Consider the following 20739-nt stretch of genomic DNA (forward strand, 5'->3'; position numbering starts at 1 on the left):
GCTCAGTCAAGATACATGGAACGTAGGCTGGGTGGAGAGAAGTCTGTGTAACTCATCCAGTTATTGATGTACATGTGACCTCGAATATTACCAATCTGTGTTCTCCCCACCCCCCGCAACCAACCATCTCCCAAACAGACCCTCAGTCCAAAAAGGATTCATCCCTCATATTGTTGAAAAGAGTCACAGCAAACAGAAATTCTAGTTTTTAAAACAATCCTCCAGCAAAACAAAGAAACTCACGTGTAAACTCAGAAAACACCCCCAAAAATTTTAACAATATGTTGTCATGAAAAAACCAAAGTGCTAAAAATACCTGATTTTTCAGCTACTTTCAAAACATTTTCTTAAATCAGCATTTTTAGAGTGAAATTTTTTTCTACCTTTTTAACCAAACAATTCTCCCCAGAGGAAGAGGCACTGGTCCTGGAGACACTGCAATACCAGGTCAATGCATGGGGTGGACAGAGCAAGCTCTTATTCCATCCCCTTCTTTCAAAAATCAATTTAATATATAGTTCTCAAATAAAGGACCTATCAGATATTAAACTGATAAGAACAGACACTACGCTTTTGATCTTAGCTCCAAGGAGCAGAGAAGCCATGCTGAGAGTCTCGAATGCTAGGCAGCCGCTCTTCCCCCACTGCTTTCTACTTCAGCACGAGGAGCTCCCAGACACGCACCAAACACCATTCACAAGGCTTTGATAACTAGGTAACTAACTGATGATCACATCCCCGAAATGACTCCACTGGAAGAATTCAAAGCAAGAGCCCTTAACACACAGTTCTGTTCAAAGACAGAGAAGTCTTTCAGCCTCCTTCCGCTTGTTGGTTTCCCTGTCCATGCCTAATTTGCATAAACCCACCCACTGACATGTGAGTAACAATCTCTCACTGTTAACTCTTACAGCAAAACAGGCCAAAGAAAGCCTATGCAAGCGCTATACCGCAGCCCCAATGCTCTTTTCTGCTCCTTCTCAAACGTACAGTCATCAGGCACACACAAGTGTTTTGCTCCATACCAGTCCAGTTTCTTGTCTAACCACTGCACACACATGGTATAACCCTACCCTGAGCTGATTCCTGACTTTTGCTCTCAATACAGGAAAACGAGAATTGAGAGAGAAGCTGTGCAGGGAAGTCTTCCTCAACTTGCACTTCACTCCCCAAGGGCCTTTCGGGGTCTTCTATGGACTTCAGGTTCCATTTGATTGCCAAGGTTTATGGTCTTATTAATTAGCCATCTCCTAATGCAAGGATGCTACATGTCAGCCTAAAGATCGATTTTCCAAAAGAGCTGAGAAACAGAACTAAAGCTGAGCATGAGGTGTTACATTTCCATGAGCATCCAGAATCTGACTGTGCCCTGGCAAGTTCAATGCTTCCGAAAGAAATCAGAAAATAAGGAGCCCGTCAGGTCCCCCTGCTAGCACCCAAATCTAGTCAATCTGCTGGGAAATAAGGAAAAGGCGATGAATAAAGAAGTCAGGAAATGAAGAGGTTTGTCGAACGGGTTTCTGTCTAATTTACCATCTTCTCAGCTACCGATCAAAGTTAAAGACCTAAAGTCAACCTATCGGCATAAGTACAGGTGGTTGGATGGAAGTTAAAAGGAGCTGCTGTGGCAAGTGTTAGGAGCCCACAAGCAGCATGCAGATCATTTAAAAACGCCACAATTAGAGGCTGCGACAAAGTTCCTCCTCTACCTTGGTGGGTCCTGCGCTTATTGGCAGATTTGCTCACCTCAGTGATCTTCTCCTCTGGTGGAACCCACAGTCTGGGTCAACTCCTCCTGTGTCTGATCAGGAGTTGGGAGGTTTGGGGGGAACCCGGGCCTGCCCTCTACTCCGGGTTCCAGCCCAGGGCCCTGTGGATTGCAGCTGTCTATAGTGCCTCCTGTAACAGCTGCATGACAGCTACACCTCCCTGGGCTACTTCCCCCCTGCCCTCCTCCAAACACCTTCTTTATCCTCACCACAGGACCTTCCTCCTGGTGTCTGATAACGCTTGTACTCCTTAGTCCTCCAGCAGCTACACCCTCTCACTCTCAGCTCCTTGCACCTCTTGCTCCCAGCTCCTCACACACACCACAAACTGAAGTGACTCCTTTTTAAACCCAAGTGCCCTGATTAGCTCTGCCTTGATTGGCTGCAGGTGTTCTAATCAGCCTGTCGGGGTGCTGAAAGCCTGTGAACTGTACGCAGGTGTGTTCACAAGCAATGTGAAAACGTGCAATTCCCGCTCACACTCCACAGGGGCAGCACAGCTCCGGGGTTCTCTGGAATCGCAGCCCTAGTTCCCGCCCCTCTGCTTCTCCGCAGGGAACTTGTTATGCCATGAGGGGGTGCAGGGAGACTGTGCAGGAGACCCAGGCCCACGCGCTGAGCACTGCAGCTCCAGCGCTGTGTTCGGGATTCATTGCTACTCTCTGATAAAACTGCCCCAGGCTCCTCTGTCCCACTAATATTCGTCCGGGCTCCCCGGCGCTGTTAGTATCTGTCCAGAGCTCTGGCCAGCCCTGCCCCAGGAGAGCTGGGCGCTCGCCCTGCTCTAGGAGAGCCAGGCAGGCCCTGAGCACTAGACGGTGACCCTAGGCCAGTGGTGCCAGAACAATCTGTATAGTGGGGGGTGCTGAGCCACTGAACCAACTGTAACCCCTGGGTGTGATGGAAACCACGTCAAGCCAGGGGCTGCTGCAGCCCCCCCAGTTCCAGCCCCTCTGCCCAGGCAGCTCCCCCAGCCTGACACACACACACAGCCCCTGCACCCGCCCCACCCCAGGGCTCCTCAGCCCAGAGGGGAGCCCCCCGGCTGAGTGGGGAATCAGAACCCCCTGAAATTACCCTGGGACCAGCATGATCTGCCTCCACCCTGCCCTGCTCCGCATGTATTCGGAGTGAGTCAGTTTCCCTGTCCCAAGGTGTGTCCTGCCCTGTGTCTCTTCTCGTCCCCAGTTCCCTCCAAACCAGCCCATTTCCCCTGCACCCCGGGCTGGGTCTCTGCCAACCCCCCTTTTCCCGTCCTGCCCCCAATATCTCCCTGCCCCTACAGGTCTATAGGGCTGGATCCCTCCCTCCCCCCTTCTCCCCTCATTTCCTGCCTCTGGGGGGGTCTATGGAGATGGGTGTCTTCTCTGCCATCCCCTCTCCTGCCCCCCGCCATATCCCGCTGCCTCTAGGGGTCTATGGGGCTGGGTCTCTCCCCCCTCCATCCCCTCCCCTGCCCCCAATATCCCTCTGGGGCTGGGGCTGGGTCTCTCTCCCTGCCCCTGTGCTCCCCCCTGCACAGCATGTCCTGGGAGTGACTCAGTTTCCCTGGACCAACATTTCACACACCCCACCCGCACCCGACATGTCTCCCTCCACCCCACCCCAGTTCTCCTGCACCCCAGGCTGGGTCTCTGCCAATCCCCCTTCTCCCCTCCTGACCCCAAGATCCCCTGCCCCTGCAGGTCTATGGGGCTGGGTCTCTCCCTTCCCCCTTCTCCCCTCATCCCCTCATCCCTTCCCCCAATGTCTCCCTGCCCCAGGCTGTCTATGGGGCTGGGTCTCTCCCTGAAGCCCCGCCCCCAGCGCGGGGCTCAGAGACAATCCCCGCCCAGCGGCTATGACGTGCGCTGGGGCTGTGACGTGCGGTGACGTGCTCACTCCCCGCAGGCTACTCATTCACTTGCGACCAAAACGACAGAAGGTGTCACGTGTCCATGGGCGGGGTTATGCAGATGAGCAGTGTCTGGCGGCAGGACGCGGAGCAGCGAGAGGAACCGAAGGAGCCCGGCGGAGAGAATTCTCTGCGTGTGGACAGAATCCGGTGTGGGGAGTTCGTGCTGTGGGTGCCTGCGCCGGAGTCACTTCGGGGCAGTGATTGCTACTGAGCTGCATAGTGACCAAAGGCGTGTAAATGGGGTGTGGTGCCTGGCCGGGAGCAGCTCATGGTGAAAAGAAAGCAGCAGATCCTGTCCTAGCAGTGGTTTGTGGGGGTTTCTTTGCAACCATGAGTGGGATTGTTGTGGGTGCAACTAGACCCCCCCTCTTCTCTGGTGGGGCGGGGCTTCTACTGTCTGCCTCGGGGAGGGGGAGGTCCATGATGTCACAGCCCATGGTGGGAGGGGTTTGAATCATGTTTGTGAAGTGGGAGAGCAACTTCCCCCCCGCTCCCACTCACTCTCCACTAGGGGGCTGGGCTGGGATCTCTAGGGAGGGGAGCACAAGAAAAAACAGTCTCCCCTATGGAACCCAGGAGTCCTGGCTCCCAGTGCCCCTGCTCTAGACCCCCTCCACTCCCAGAGCCAGGGATAGAACCCAGGGGTCCTGGTGCCCAGCCCCCTCCTGCTCTGACCACTCGACCCCACTCCCCTCCCAGGGTGGTGCAGGGGTCACTGGGTCTGTGTCTCAGCTCTGCTAAGGGCCTTGACTGATTTTCTCAAAGTGCTTCCTTCTGAATCCAGCACATCTGCCCCCCCTGCCCAGTCACTGCCCACCCCCATGTGGGGGCACCAGCACTGTGCCCGGTCGTGATGGGAAATTGTCCAAGCTGGCCCAGGAGAGACGTGTGTGTCCCTGCTGGTGGGGCTGAGCCCTGCTCTGTGTGTGTGTCTGTGTGTGTGTGAGAGTGTGTGTGTGTGTGTGCGCGGGGGGTGGCTTTGCAGGCTTTTGTATCCTGCAGCAAGTGACACACACACACACACATTGACACACAAAGGGACTCACACAATCCCAAGAACACTCACACACAACACACCCAGAGGGGCATGCTAGCCCAACCCCCAAAGGTAGAAACAATCACATCTCCAGCAACACTCACAATCACACACACTAGACTATTCAGAATCGTGCTCAGAGACACAACTGCACACAGTTCACTCCCACTGCTCCCAACACAAGGACCTCCTGCCCCACACAGCGTGTGCCGAGGCCTGTGGAACTCACTGCCACTGGACAGCTACCTATGAGAATGGACCTTTCCAGGAGACCAGTAGACATGGCCGTGGTGACAGAGCGGGCTGGGCTCCCAGGGTCTGACCCGGGCTGAGACTGGTTCTGACCTAGAGGGGTCTATCCAGCAGGGGGCAGCGTGACCCACACACAAACCCACCAGAAGTGCCTTTCTTAGCGGGTCTCCCAGGCCATCCCCCACCCTGCCCCGGGTTGGGTAACAAAGGGGCAGTATGGGACAGTGGGCCATGTCGCAACCCGGCCCCAGCCCCTCGCTCCCACACGCTGGTGAGGGATTGCACAAGAGAGAGTTAGAGCCAGAGAGAGAACCCAGGAGTCCTGGCTCCTCCCCAACACACTCTAACCACTGTCCCCCACTCCCCTCCCAGGGCTGGAGATAGAACCCAGGAATTCTGACCACCACCACCACCCCCCGCTCTGACCACTAGACCCCACACTCCCCTTTTAGATTTTAGCCCCGCTGCCTCTTCTATCCACCCACCCGACCTGTCCATCCCTTTGCTGCAGGTTTCTGGGGTGTCACCCCTGCTCTGCACTCCCCCAGTGCAGCCCAAGGCTTTTCCTCCCCCCAACCACACATCCTCTCCCCCTCGTGCTGGATCGTCTGCTTGGCCCCCTGCCCCCTCTCGGGGTGCGCTGTGCGGCGTGGCTGGGGATTGTGCAATGGCCCAGCACCAGGCAACGCAGAACGGACACCACACGCCCTGCTCTGCCTCACTGCACTGGAGCTGCCTTCCAGGTGCATCGGAGCCCAGTGCCCTGCACCTTGGCCCTCCTGCGCCACAGGGGGTGAGCTGCAGCCCCCGCCACACTCCGCAGAGGGGAGAAGGGTCAGGCCAGCCAGCCGTTGTAAGATGCGGAAATCACCACCGGGGTCGACGGTATGGGGGCTGTGACATACAGAGAAACAGTTGTTGCGCAGAAAGAGGGCAGCAGAGCATGCACACATACACACACACACACACGCTTGCAAACATACACAAACACATACACGAATCCAGCCACACACACACATACACACTTGCTAATAGACGCAAACACCCGTGCAAATCCAGCCAACATCAACACAACTGCTAACAGATGCAAACACATACACAAATCCAGCCACATGCATAGGCGCCGACTTATATGGGGCTCTGGGGCTTTAGCCCCATGAATAAATCCCAAGCAGGGGCTCTGCCCCACCAATGTTTTTTCTCCCCTGCTTGGAGCGCCCCCCCGCCGCTGCCGCCACCGCCGCCAGGGCTGCCCAGAGCCCTTTAAATCCCAGCCGCCGCCGGGAATCAGAGGGCTCTGGGCTGCCTGCTGCAGCGGGAAGCCCAGAGCCCTCTGATTCCCGCCGGCGGCTGGGATTTAAAAGGCTCTGGGCTCCCCGCGGTTGCAGGCAGCCCAGAGCCCTTTAAATCCCAGCAGCGGCTGATATTTAAAAGGCTCTGGGCTCCCCGCGGTTGCAGGCAGCCCAGAGCCCTCTGATTCCCGGCCGCGGCTGGGAGTTAAAGGGCTCTGGGCTGCCTGCAACCGCGGGGAGCCCAGAGCCTTTTAAATCCCAGCCGCAGCAGGGAATCAGAGGGCTCTGGGCTTCCCGCTGCGGCGGGGAGCCCAGAGCCCTTTAAATCCCAGCCGCGGCCGGGAATCAGAGGGCTCTGGGCTGTCTGCTGCGGCGGGCAGCCCAGAGCCTTTTAAATCCCAGCCGCGGCCGGGAATCAGAGGGCTCTGGGCTCCCCGCCGCAGCAGGCAGCCCAGAGCCCTCTGATTCCCTGCCGCGGCTGGGATTTAAAGGGCTCTGGGCTGCCTGCAACCGCGGGGAGCCCAGAGCCTTTTAAATCCGAGCCGCGGCCGGGAATCAGAGGGCTCTGGGCTCACCGCCGCGGCGGGCAGCCCAGAGCCTTTTAAATCCCAGCAGCGGCCGGGAATCAGAGGGCTCTGGGCTTCCCGCTGCAGCAGGCAGCCCAGAGCCCTCTGATTCCCGGCCGCGGCTGGGATTTAAAAGGCTCTGGGCTCCCCGCGGTTGCAGGCAGCCCAGAGCCCTCTAAATCCCAGCCGCGGCTGAGATTTAAAAGGCTCTGGGCTCCCCGCGGGTGCAGGCAGCCCAGAGCCCTCTGATTCCCGGCCGCGGCTGGGATTTAAAGGGCTCTGGGCTGCCGGCAACCGCGGGGAGCCCAGAGCCTTTTAAATCCCAGCCGCAGCCGGGAATCAGAGGGCTCTGGGCTTCCCGCTGCGGCGGGGAGCCCAGAGCCCTTTAAATCCCAGCCGCGGCCGGGAATCAGAGGGCTCTGGGCTGTCTGCTGCGGCGGGCAGCCCAGAGCCTTTTAAATCCCAGCCGCGGCCGGGAATCAGAGGGCTCTGGGCTCCCCGCCGCAGCAGGCAGCCCAGAGCCCTCTGATTCCCGGCCGCGGCTGGGATTTAAAGGGCTCTGGGCTGCCTGCAACCACGGGGAGCCCAGAGCCTTTTAAATCCGAGCCGCGGCCGGGAATCAGAGGGCTCTGGGCTCCCCGCCGCGGCGGGCAGCCCAGAGCCTTTTAAATCCCAGCCGCGGCCGGGAATCAGAGGGCTCTGGGCTTCCCGCTGCAGCAGGCAGCCCAGAGCCCTCTGATTCCCGGCCGCGGCTGGGATTTAAAGGGCTCTGGGCTGCCTGCAACCGCGGGGAGCCCAGCGCCTTTTCACTCCGCGCCGCGGCCGGGAAGCAGCGGGCTCTGGGCTCCCCGCCGCGGCGGGCAGCCCAGAGCCTTTTAGAGCCCAGCCGCGGCCGGGAATCAGAGGGCTCTGGGCTGCCTGCTGCGGCGGGGAGCCCAGAGCCCTCTGATTCCCGGCCGCGGCTGGGATTTTAAAAGCTCTGTGCTCCCCGCGGGTGCAGGCAGCCCAGAGCCCTTTAAATCCCAGCCGCGGCTGAGATTTAAAGGGCTCTGGGCTCCCCGCCGCAGCGGGCAGCGCAGAGCCCTCTGATTCCCGGCTGCGGCTGGGATTTAAAAGGGTCTCAGCTCCCCCCGGTTGCAGGCAGCCCAGAGCCCTTTAAATCCCTGCCGCGGCTGAGTTTTTAAGGGCTGCGGGCTCCCCGCGGTTGCAGGCAGCCCAGAGCCCTTTAAATCCCAGCAGCGGCTGAGATTTAAAGGGTTCTGGGCTCCCCACCGCAGCGGGCAGCCCAGAGCCCTCTGATTCCCGGCCCCGGCTGGGATTTAAAAGGCTCTGGGCTCCCTGCAGTTGCAGGCAGCCCAGAGTCCTCTGACTCCCAGCCGGGGCTGGGATTCAAAGGGCTCTGGGATCCCCGCGGCTGCCAGCAGCTCAGAGCCCTTTGAATCCCAGCCTCTGTCCGCTGATTGCCCCCTCCCCAGACCCCTGCCCCAACTGCCCCCCAGAACCTCCACCCCCTATCTAAGCCCCACTGGTCCTTGTTCCCCAATTACCCCCTCCCGAGACCCCTGCCCCTAACTGCCCCTTGGGACCTCAGCCCCTATCTAAGCCTCCCTTCTCCTTGTCCCCAACTGCCCCCTCCTGAGACCCCACCCAACTTCCCCCCCCCAGGACCGCACCCCCTACCTGTCCCCTGATAAACCTCTTAGACTCCCATGCCTATCCAATTGCTGCCTGTCCCCTGACTGCCCCTTCGAACCTCTGCACCATCCAACTCCCCCTGCTCCTTGTCCCTTGACTGCCCCCCGGAACTCCCTACCTCTTCTCCAACCCCCAAACTGCTTACTGTGCCACTCAGACCAGCGTATCTGGCTCCATGCAGCTCCAGACAGTTGCTGCCATGCTCCCCCATGGAGCCCACAGCCCTCTCCCACCCCCAGCACCTGCCTTCCAGATTTGAACACCTCAAAATTCAGGAGTGCTCAAGCTCGGTTTGGGCAGCTTTTACTTCATTTCTCCCAAATCAGTTTCCCCTGCAAGGTGCCAACTGAAGGTGTTGGAGAACAGAGAGATCAGGTGGCCTCCTAATGCCTGGAAAAGAGACAAAGGCCGGAGGAGGGAGTGTCAGTGCCTGTGCGGACTTCTGGGAAGTGCACGGTGTGGAAGGGGATGCTGTGATGCTTTGGAACATCTCCATACAAAGCCAGTCAGGACTCTGGGGGAGCCTCCTCTCTCGGAGCATACTGTCTCCAGGGCAAGAAGTTTACACCTTCCTGGGTCTGACCTCGGAGCATTCAGCATGCCCTTCCACGTCATGCACTTTCCAAAGTGAGTCTGCCCAGGCTGGTCCTGGGGCAACCAGAGGTCGCTGCACCCCAACTCTGCAGTCAGATGTGACTCTCAGCCAGACAGTAAAACAGAAGGTTTATTAGATGACGGGAACACAGTTTAAACAGAGCTTGTTGGTACAGAAAACAGAACCCCTCTGTCAGGTCCATCTTGGGGGGTGGGGAGCCCAGAACCAAGTTCTGGGTCTCTCCCAATTTCCCCAGCCAGCTCCAAACTGACACTCCCTCCTCTGGCCTCTGTGTCTCTTCTGGACAAGGAGGCCACCTGATCTCTTTGTCCCCAACACCTTCAGTTGGCATCTTGCAGGGGAAACTGAGGCACCCACACAGTATTCAGAGAAAATATTAAGAACATTCCCACTTCATCACAACAGATGCAACAAAATATAATACCGTATATTGAAGTAGGCAAGTGCTGCTTCTGACTTTCCACTTTTAATTGACCCTTGTAATCTTGTGGCGCTGACGCGTTGTAGCTTCATTTTATATCGGCTTACAGGGCGGGAGCGGGGGGGCACCACCATTTTGGGCCCCACCAAAAATTATACAAACCTGCCGCCTATGGCCACATGAACACACACACTTGCACAGCCACAAACACAACACCCACAGCTGTAATGACACCCCGCCCCCCACAAAACCCTTACAGAAAACCACACATACACAAACACATGCAGAAATCAATCCATCCACCCACGCATACACACTCCATCCCCATTCTGTGCACACACCTTGGGTCACTGCAACACTGAATACTTCAATTGGATGGGGGGCCCAGCACCATGGCTATTCCCTGCCCCCCAGGGCTCACAGGAGGTGGATTGGGGGGGCACAGAGGGCACGATCCAGTGCCAGCCAAGTGGGGATCAGAGGTGGGGATGGGGCCGTGGTTTCTGTACCACCTGGTTCCTGGCACAGGCTCCTTCGAGGATTTGCATTTCTTGGTAGTTTTCACCCCATCACCGCTTCCTGCCCAGCCCCCTCCTGCTGTGCAAGATGGTTCGGGGGGGAATGGGAAGAACCCAGGAGTCCTGGCTCCCAGCCCCACCTGTGCTAACGTACGAGACTCCACTCTAACCCCAGCGCTGGGACTGGAACCTAGGAATCCTGACACCCATCATCCTTTCCTCTAACCACTAGACCCCACTGCCGCCCTTTTGGGGAGCCAGGACTCCTGGGTTCTGTCCCCAACTCTGGGAGCAGAGTGGGGTCTAGTGGTTAGAGCAGGAGGCGCCAGGACTCCTGGGTTTTATTCTCAGTGCTGCTGTTTGACCCTGGGCCTCAGTTTCTCCTCCCACTTTTTGGGTATGGAGCCTGTAAACTCTCTGGGGCATGGCCTGTATCTTGCTGTGTCTGAGTGGTGCCTGGCCCAATGGGGTCTGATCTCAGCTGGGGCAGGGACTGTCTCTGTGTCTGTGCAGCCCCTGGCACAACGGGGGCCTTGATGCTGCCTTGTCAACGGCAGCGCAGAAAGCCCTAGTGCTAAAAGAAGATGTGGGGGTGGGGAAGCTTTGCAAAAATCGGTCACACCAATAGGAAACCAGCCCCAGCAGTTTGTGACTTCACTTCCCCAAATTAGACGCACACACACACACACACACAGAACCCTGCTCAAACCGCCCCCTTTGCCGATGCATCACCTCACCTCGTCCAGGGAGGACTAGGTGGGGAGCTCCATGTGGGAGCGGTGATGGACGGCACCATCAAGGTAGGTTCTGGAGATGGTCCTCCAAGTATGCGCGTCTCGGCTCCAACTGGCACTGGGCTCACGCTGGGCTGTGTTCACTTCCTCTCTGTGATGTGCGCCCCGGCTCCACAAACGCCCCCGCCCCCTGCTCTTTCCTTCTGGTACAAAAAATATCCTCTTCCTTCACCCCAGAGAGAGACACCCATGGTGCTGCTCAGCACACGCCTTCCCCGCACCTTCCCCTCATTCCCAGGAGCGTGCGGGAAGGGGGTCAGGATTGGGGAGAGCCCGTGTCCCGAGGGGAAGGTATGGGGGGGGCTTGTCCCCTCCTCGGAGTATGGGGGTGCCAATAGGCACCTATGGATGGTCCCTCCAAGCAGGGCCAGGATGGAAATGGGGGTCCTGTTCCTCCAACATGGAGAATCTGGGGTGCAACCTTACTTAACGGGTCAGTCTGTCCTTTCTCTGACTCTCCCATTCCAGCTTCAACTAGCGCTTGTGGTTCATTCATTCTTTTTCATTCCTTTCCTTCTCTAGCTTGTATGTTCTTGCTTTCTTTTTCCCCCTCTACCTTCCACGCTCTTGCTTTCTTTCCTTCTTTTTCTAATGTTTTTTTCTCTCCCTTTATTTCTTTCTCTGCCTTTCACGTTCTTTTCATTCTGTCTCTCTCACTGGTTATTTTTTTCACTCCCTCATTTTCCTCAGTCCTTCCAAGCCAAGCGAGTCCTCTTTGCACACAGATTTTGACAGGTTTTCCTCCTGATCAGCAAGTGGATTAAGCACGTCTTCAGTGGGGGTTCGGCATGACAGGGAGCAGGCTGGCTGGGTGTCTTTGTGGCCGTCTGCTGGCCATGCATAGGCATGGTCCTCCCATCCTCTGGCCGTGACCTCGGTTGCTCTGTAGCTTTGAAGCCTTCCCTTGGAGCTGTCAGTACCAGCCGCCTCTGCTCTAGGTGCCCAGAGGAGGAGAGGTGCTGGGCTCCAGCCTGGGACTCTGCCTCCCTGCTGCCTAGCCCTGACTATGAAGCCTGGCCCTGGCCCTCCTTTCTTCAAGTGCCAGGTGGACAAGAGGTAACATGTGGCTGCAAGCAAAATGGCCAAACTTGTGAGCCTCATGTGAAGCAGCAAGAATCCCAATGACCTGGTCAAAACACAGGGTCACAAGTTCTAGAGGCCCAACCAATTTTGGCCATTCACCACCCAAGACCTGTCTCCAGTGGGCAAGTCACCCAGCAGGAGGGGAAAGATTTGCTCTTGCACAGCTGGAGACAGGGAAGTTAATCACTGTGAGCTCCAGGGCTTTATCACAAGCCAACACAAGGTCCCCCTGAAGTTTGAACTCAGATTGCAGGAGTCAGAGTCCTGAGTGCTGCTCATTACACCATGGGACCAGCTTGTGCTGCTTTCTCTGCACAGTGGTGACCCTCACAGGACTGGCTCATGTAAGGGACTGTTGGCCCCTTCTAAAACTTAGTCGGGGGTTGGTTGGCTAGTTCCCAGCACCAATAGAAGGGGGAAGGGCCAATGGGAAATCAGGCCCCTGAGACTGACAGTCCCCAGAGGCAATGGGGAGAGGCCAAAGCTCCAAGTTAGCCGCACTGACAGACCAGGCAGTGTAATGAGGGAGTCACCAGGCCAGGGGGTCCCATCCTCCGTGGGAGCTGGAACTGCCTGGGCCAGAGTGGGGCGGAGCTAAGGAGAGAGCAGGAGCCCGAGAAGAGCCAGGGAGCAGAGCTGCACCAGCCAGGGAGAACCAGAGCAGATCTGTGCTGGGAGCCGAGCCGCAGCAGCACGAGCCGTAGAAGCTGACCAGGGAGCAGATCTGTGCTGGGAGAAGAGCTGCAGCAAGCGGAGCCAGAGGAGCAGTCCAGGGAGCTGGAGGCAGAGCCGCAGCAGTACTGGGGCTGGAGGTGGGTGCAGTGAGCAGCGTGGGTGGGAGAGCGAGGGGGACCCTGGGCAGAAGGCCCAGTGCAAGGAGATGCCACCCGTCAAGAGATCTTGCAGGCCAGACTTTTGGGGGTGGGGGGATCATATCCCCTACATGGGGACTGACACTGGGAACAAGGGGCCTGTCACCTAGAGCGTGTGGCCACTGCCAGAGCAAGTGTCCAGCCCGTGGTGTCCCTGCAGCACAGCCAGGGCCTGGGGAGGAGGCCTGGGACATGTGAGGGAGAGACTGTGATCTGCCCTGATCCTCCAGAGACGCTGGTTGTGATCTCCCTGCGCCACAGAACAGGGTGACGTGTTTTCCTTTCCCATCTTTCCTTGTGTTTTACATTGATTGCTGGGTAATAAATGGTGTTTGCTTGAAGCACATGCAGTGAGGAGTGGGTCAGGGAAGTGCCCAGAGTGGGGACACTGTAGCCCTGTTCAAGTGATCATGACAAGATTGGGGGTCAAACCCCCCAGGATTCCTAGGCCCAGCCTTGTCAGGGTTACGAGGTCTCTGCCACACAGGAGAGTAGAAAGAGCGTCCTTGGGGTCAGGCAGCCTCTGGGTAAGGGGGTGGGGACTCAGATCCTTCCTCCCACCAATTGCAGCACCAGGGTCATGTAGAAACCAGGGAAGTTCCCCACAATAGCTAGACCTGAACCCCCTGTACACTTGTGCTCTGTCCTCATTGCTTCTCTGTCTCTCTTCCCCACTGCTCCCCCTCTGGGCTTTCTCAGCACCTGGCCCCACAGCGCTTCCTGCCAGCCAGAGACTGTGCATGTGGCCTCTCTCCTGATTCTTGAGGAAAGGAACCTTTCCAGGAAATGGCCACGGCTTCTGGGAATCCACATGTGGCTGGTGGAGAGCACCAGGAATCATTTGGCTCCTGGCACACAAGGCAACTTAAAAGCTGAGCGCCCAGACAGGGGCTTGAACCCTGGACCCTCAGATTAAGAGCCTGATGCTCTACCAACTGAGCTACTTGGGCTTGTTGGGAAAGACAGCTCTTATTTCTCATCATTAAAGGTCAGGCAGCCAACTAGAGGCAGAAGCCCACAGTATCTTTTCCTACTGCAGAGCCCAAGCTCAGGAACTCACCTTGGGTGCAGGCACTGCTGTGCTCCCAGAAAACAAGCCACCCCTGCACAAAGAGGAATGACAGGGCCTGCCAAAGACCAGGATAGAACCAGGTACCTTTAGATCTTCAGTTTAACACGCTCCCAACTGAGCTACTTTGGCAGCTGCATGGAAGTAGTTTAGCCTGTTGCTTCTCTGTCTGGGATGTTTTCCAACACAGCATCAGTGAGACTCACTGGAATACTGCCTCTAGTTTTGGTGTCCTCATTTGAAAAAGATGTTGTGAAATTGGAGCTGGGGCAGCAAAGAGCCACCAAATGTTCTGAGGGTTGGAGAAAAATGTCTTCTAGTGAGCTATTGAACGAGCTCAACCTGTTTAGCTTATCAAAAGAAGATTGAAAGGTGACTTCATTGAAGTGTTGAAGGGCCTTAATGGAGAGAAAAGATTGGGTATTAAAGGGCTCTTTAATCGAGCAGAGAAAGGCATAACAAGACCCAATGGCTGGAAGGTGAAAAGAGAAAAATTCATATTAGAAATAAGACACAAATATTCAACAGCGAGGATGATTCACCACAGGAACAAGCTACCAAGGAAAGTGGATTTGCCATCTCCTGATGTCATTTCATGAAGACTAGATGCCTTTCTGGAATGTGTTTGCCCCAAAAGTAGCTCTTGTGTCATACAGGAGGCCTGTGATATGCAGGGGGTCAGATTAGATGCTCAAATGGTCTCTTCTGGCCATAAAGTCGACTAATTTCTGAAAAACTGAGTGTAGCATTGGGAGCAGCGTCTGATGTTTTCCTGTCTAGCCGGCTTGCTGCCTAGAACGAACGCTCCTTGAGTGGGGTGATCCACAGGGAGTAGCTCAAACCTCCAAAGTGCCTGGCCAGGGGCAGGACATTAGCCCAGCAAGGGAGGGGTGTGGCAGTGACATCACAAAGGCCTTTTACAGGACCTCAGACTATTGGTCAAAGGTGGTGGGGAGGTGGTGACCTCACAGAGGGATGCTGACATCAGGCAGGCAGGACAGGGGCAAGGGGCCAGGGAAACCTAAAAGACCCCTGTGGCTTTGCTTCAGCAAGTCTCCTCCTCCAGGTCTCTCTTTGAGGACAGAAAGAGTATTCAGGTTCAAGGACGTGAGCACCAGGAGGAACCTATTTTGAGTTTTCTCCTTCCCTTTTAGTGATTTTAGAAGGTAAGAGCCCCCTCGAGGGAATGGGTGTCCTGGGGGTGTCACAGTTCGGATGCCGGTGCCTCCCCGAATGTAAGGAAGCTCCCGCCACCCTGCTCTGTGTTCGCAGGGCAGGAGAGAGCAGCATCCACGGCAGTGATTTGCTCCTGGCTGCCAGAGCAGAGCAGCATGCTCAGCTGTCAGAACTTCCCAGAGCGATGAAAGGGGAGGGGCCCATGGCTCTGTAGCAGGAATGCAGGGCAGGCGAGTTCACGGCGGGCATTGTGGGATACTGGAGGAGGCCAGTTATGGTGATATAATGAACAGCAGCATCTATACTGACACTCTGTCACTTTAAGTTTGCTCAAAAAGCTCTAGGCCTCTCGTCGATGTGGTTTTATTTTGTCGCCTAAACAGGGCAGTTTTGTCGCCAGATGTGGCATTGCAGTGTGTACACCAGCCACAAGCTGCCGACCGAGGGAACGTTGTGTGTTTTTCACACACCTGAGCAATATAATTCTGCTGAAATAACTGTGTAGTGCAGACCTGGCCAAAGATTCTCTCTCTCTCTCACACACACACACAGCTTGCAAGGAAAACCTCACCTGCTCCTCTGCTTTGCAGAATCCAAACACAAGCAAAGCTTGTCAGGCCCAGGGGGGGATGGCAGGGAGTCAGGTGTGAGCAGACACTGTACCTTAGTTACAGTAGGCACTATGGTTTAGCTGATTAATGTACCTGTTTTGTAAACAGGAGATGCTGGGTTCAACTCACAGTGGTGCCTTGTTAAGATGCTTTTAGAGCACCTGGTATTGGCTACTGTCAGGAGACAAAATACAGAGCTAGATGGACCTTTGGTCTAGCCCAGTGTGTTTTTTCTTATCGTTTAAATTACACTCACTGGTACTGATACTAGAGTTACTGAAAGTTTGGGAGTTAAGAGCTGATAGGTCAGTGGTCTAAACCCCTTGCAGATGACCTCCTCCCTCTGGGACAGGCGCAGGTCTGATCACTCGCACCAAATGCACGCTGTGGCTCTAAAATCTGTGGGCAGCTCATTTAGTTTACACCCAGGGTTGAGTCCTTGATTCACACATCAAGGATAACAACCCTTTGTTTCTCCTGATCCAATAATAAGAAGACCGAGAATCCAACACCAGCCACAAGTGATCATTTCGGCAAGCAACCCAACCTATTTCCAACATACTGTAAAATCCACATGCAGACTCATACACGAAACCTTGCAAGAAAATCTTCCTGAGGGGGTCTGAAGTACCTGCTGCTGGAGGGAAGGAGGGAACTGTGGGTTGGGATTGAGGAGCAGCGTGAGGAGAAGGGGCCTGTGGGTTGAGTCTGAGGGGCACTGGGAATAGGAGGGGGCTGTGGGTTGGGACAGAGGAGCGGGCTCTGGTTGGGAGTGAGGAGCAGTGAGCATAGGAGGGGTTGTGGGTTGGGTCTGAGGGGCACTGGGAGTAGAGGGGACATGGGTTTGGGCTGAAGAGTATCCTCATTTGGGGATCCAGCAGGACAGGGGAAGGCAGCAGGTGATTCTAATTCCTTAGGGATATTCTGTGTGTTTGTGTGTGCAGGGAAGGAACATGCTCTACGCCCAGAGGACTTTATTCCTCCAGCCTGTGAGGACAGAGGGGCTGTCAGGAAGTTGTCCCTTCAATCCCGCCCCCCCAGGCCCTTCTGAGAAAAGGGAAAATCCTGAAGAGAAAGAGTAACACCAAAGAAGATTCCAGAAAATCAGGTATTTATAATCATGGGGAGAAGTTTATCACCTGATCAGGGACATGAACCCTGAGATTAAAAGTCTGATGCTCTGCCAACTGAGCTAACCAGCCTCACATAAGAAAAGTGCCTGTTGGTGCAGAGATGAAGCTAGTCAAGAAAAAGCAAGCGGGAAACAATAGGGGAAACCTGCTGCTCGCTCTCTCTTCCCAGCCCTGGCCTGGCCGGATATTAGTGCTGATTAAAAAGATGGGAAAATATCAGCATCTACCAGCCTTTCATAGCTGTACAAGACTCAGGCACAATACAGAGGTGCCCATCTGCAAGTGCCGAATGGTTGGATTGGCTAATGCAACATGTAGATGTCCAGAGCACTCTGGGATATACAGCCAAGTGTCCATCACCATCATTATTTCAAAGGGATAATGATAATGGTAGCAAGGTTCACAACTGATTCAGCTGTTGCATACAAAGGTGCACGTTTGCAAGTTACATTGGCTCAGGTTGGCCACTCTGGTCTAGATGTAGAAGTTACAACATTTAAACTTGAAAGAGGGGCCAATTTCCCCATCATTACACACCTTTACATCCAAACACGATGACTTTCTGAATGAACCCTCCTCTTTCAGCCAGAATATCTTGGGGTGGATGTAGGAGTCTGGACTCTGTTATGACTCCGGTCAGAGCAGAGGTACCTAGTGATCTAGTCTGGCTGTAAAATCTATATATCAACACCAAATATGGTGTGAAATTAATCCTCAGAAATGGCTGTTCCCCACCCAGACCCCAGCAAAGGGCTCTCCAGAGAAGGGGGACGTTGAGGAAGGAAAGAAGAAAGATGTCCTTCTCCCCCTGGAGGAACTGGGCTCTGCGCTTTGGACAGAAAGGAGGGGAAGGAAATGGCTACATGATGGCAGCAGAACCTAAGAAATGAAACACAACAGGCTTCTGAGCATGTTGCTTCTGAACAGTGAACGAACCTGACTCCCGTATCATGAAAAGCCAAAAAGCCGTTTCTTTCTATGCCCGGGAGAAAAGAGTTCCAATAATTCCTGCCTGTTTACTTTTGAATTATTTTACATTATAAAGAAAATTGTAACAAAATTAGTCTGAACTTGAGCTTCCTGTTATTAAAAGCTGGTTCCCCAATTCAGTTCCAACTGCCCTGCTAGAAACACCCCCAGGTCCCTGCTCACCCCAGGAAGAGGAAAAAGAGAAACCCCCACTGGGCACTGCCCTTGGTGCCAGGCTGCTGTCCCGGGGTGCGGGTGGGGACTGATTGTTTGCTGCTGAGGAGGGAGCCAGTAGAGGCCTCTGGTGCTCTGCTCCTAGCATCTGCCCGGCCCAGGCTGTCCTCTACCTCAGCTGCTGCTCTTGGCCTGCTCTAGAGTCAAACACGCAGGGCCCCCAGGGGAACAGAGACTGGGACAGGGCAGCAGCCTGGGTTGGGCTGGGAAGATGCTGGGAGTTCTCATTCCCTGAGAACTGGCCTGGCTCCCTTCTCAACAGCAAACAAATCAATTCCATGTCCCCTCCCCAGAAAAACCAGCCTGGAGCCAAGGGCAGCAGGGGACAATTCCCTCCAGTTCCCACCGAGGCAGGAGAGAAGCCAGGGTGTTTCTAGCAGAGTTTATGGAACTGGCGTGGGGAAACCAGCCTTTAATAACAGGCAGTTCCAGTTTAAGCTAAGTGTTTTTAACAATTTGTACAACATGAAATAACCCTTCAATCGTAGTGTCACCATCCATAAAATTGCTTCAGCCTTACAGGTTCCCAAGTGCAAAACTAAACATCTCTTCAAACACAAGGGAGTGGAGATCAGTCAGTGTTCAGAGTCATCCCACATAAAAGAACCATATTGTGGTACATACTGGCCCCATCACGTGGCCATCGCCTTTCCCTCCTCTCTTCTTAAAAGTTTTAGTATTTTGCACAGAAACTTTCTTCCCTCAGGAGAGACCTGGGAACCAGGACTGCCAGCCACACAAACACCTTTAAGAGTAGGCGTAACCTGTCAAAAAATGATCTCCCTTCTTCTGTTCAGTGGCAGCCTGAAATGCTACTTATCCTGGCGGAGCTGGAGGATTGAAAGCAGCTACATCAAGCCCCTGTGTAGCTCACAGGAATGAACACAAAACACTCCCTCGTATCTGAAGAGATGTTTAGTTTTACCCTTGGTAAACTACAAGACTAAAGGGAAAGGCAGTGGTGGTGTCAGAAATAAAGAGTGAAACATGAAACAATCATAATAGTTATGCCCATAGTGACTGCAAAATCTTTCTATATTCTTCTTATTATCATCAGTGTATTATTTTCTCTGGCATCTAGACATTGACTAGACATTGACCAAGAAATTTGGATCTTGACAAAATATTCAACTACGCCTCGTTAAGGTAATGGACTTGACACCCACTCGGGTGTCTCCATGCAGGTTCAAGTACTAACAACAGTGGCACCTTACAGCCATAGATTTTAATCAGGGCAATACATTGATACATATTCCTGTTAAATCATTTCTCAGCCAGAGTCCATCACCCACATTCCTTAGGGCATTGGCCACCATGTGGACGTTTCATTTCCCACCTAAATTTCACACAGAGACACAATTTCCTTTGCACAGATCCATGAACAGCAAAACCTCCCTGTGTCTCTTGTCTGAGCCAGGGCATTCAATTGTATTGAAACCTTCTCTCCTGCAATGGCGATGGTCAGACAGAGGGGACATGGCCACCTTCACCTCTGACAGTGAGATATTGGCTCAGCTCTTTCTTTCTGCTGCTGTTGTTAGTCCATGAAACATCAGGGATGGAATGCAAGGCTGAGCTCACACACCAATCCCCTGGAACATTTCAGTGCCCCAGAGAAATCCTGACCCCTGCTATTGCAATGATATGGTGGAGATTCGAATAGTCGCAGTGTAGAAGGAGCCTGAGGGTGTTTATTTGTGAGCTGAGGTTCCCTGTCTGACATTTGCCTTCTTTCCTGGTTCGTTATGTCTCCAGTGAGCAAACCACAAGGCTGGTTAAATGCTGCTTTTTAGACCAGAGAGCTGGGGTTGATTTAGCATGCTGTCGCCATCAGCTGGTCAGAGTAACCAGGGTGAAAGGGTGGAATTTAGGATTCTCGCACCAAGGGGAGGTGCTGTTGGACTCCTCTAGTGGGGGAGAGTCTGAAAAAGTTTCTCAGCTCCCAGAGACGGGGCAAACAAGCTGGTGCCACACACACATTTTCACAGGGAATCAGGCCCCCTGGGAAAAACTCAAAAGAAGCCCAGGCCCAGGAGTGTCAGAGAAGGGAATCACTGTTTTCCTTAAGAGGTGGGTTCGGGAAACCTGCAGGTCCTTAGATCCCTCCAGCGCCTGATAGAACCATTTGTGGGGAAGGTCTGGGGAAGCCGAGGAGGACAAGGAAAGGAAAAAAGGGCTGGCAGCTGTTGTGTAATCCCCATGCTCCCAGCAGAAAGATCTGGAGGGGTCAGCGCTGTGGTTGCTTGTTGAGGACACAGAACTCACAAGATGGCAAAGCTCAGAGCCCCGTTACACAGAGTCAGAATGTGATCAGCTCACAGGGGGGAGCAACACCCCTCCCTTGGTCTCTATGTCAGGGCTCGTATCAGCTCAGAGTCCTTCCCAAGAGTCGGCTGCTGAAAGGGTTGCAATGGGGTAAATGAAGGCAGAGGAGGATTGTTCCTGCTGGGTTTTCTTTGTGTGGCTCTGTGATCCTGCTGGAGGAAGCTGAAGCATCATTTGAGTTTGTTTCAGTGGCTTGGGTTGGGCTGAGGTTGTGACCCTGAGCACAGGGGTTCTCTGCTCTTAGCCCCTTAGGGAATGACAATGGAGCAGCTTCTGAAAGTGGCTAGAAAGTAGCCTAAGAAAGTGTAACATAAGTGAGAAGAAAAACAACATCTCACCTCCCTGGTGGTTTAGTGGTTAGGATTTGGCATTTTCACTGCCATGACCTGGGTTCAATTCTCAGTCAGGAAA

The 20739-nt window shown here is 54.6% G+C and overlaps 3 non-coding genes across 3 annotated transcripts; 1 reads left to right on the top strand and 2 right to left on the bottom strand.

Moving 5' to 3' along the window:
- Positions 1-410: 410 nt before the first annotated feature.
- Positions 411-605, bottom strand: LOC123360722. The gene has a single exon (XR_006576059.1). It is a non-coding gene; the product is annotated as a U2 spliceosomal RNA (small nuclear RNA).
- A 13083-nt stretch (positions 606-13688) lies between these two features.
- TRNAK-CUU lies at positions 13689-13761 on the bottom strand. Its single transcript has one exon. It is a non-coding gene; the product is annotated as a tRNA-Lys (tRNA).
- Positions 13762-20667: 6906 nt separating this feature from the next.
- TRNAE-UUC lies at positions 20668-20739 on the top strand. The gene has a single exon. It is a non-coding gene; the product is annotated as a tRNA-Glu (tRNA).

This window comes from Mauremys mutica, unplaced genomic scaffold, assembly GCF_020497125.1.
Source record: "Mauremys mutica isolate MM-2020 ecotype Southern unplaced genomic scaffold, ASM2049712v1 Super-Scaffold_100297, whole genome shotgun sequence".
In the NCBI taxonomy this organism is placed as follows: Eukaryota; Metazoa; Chordata; order Testudines; family Geoemydidae; genus Mauremys; species Mauremys mutica.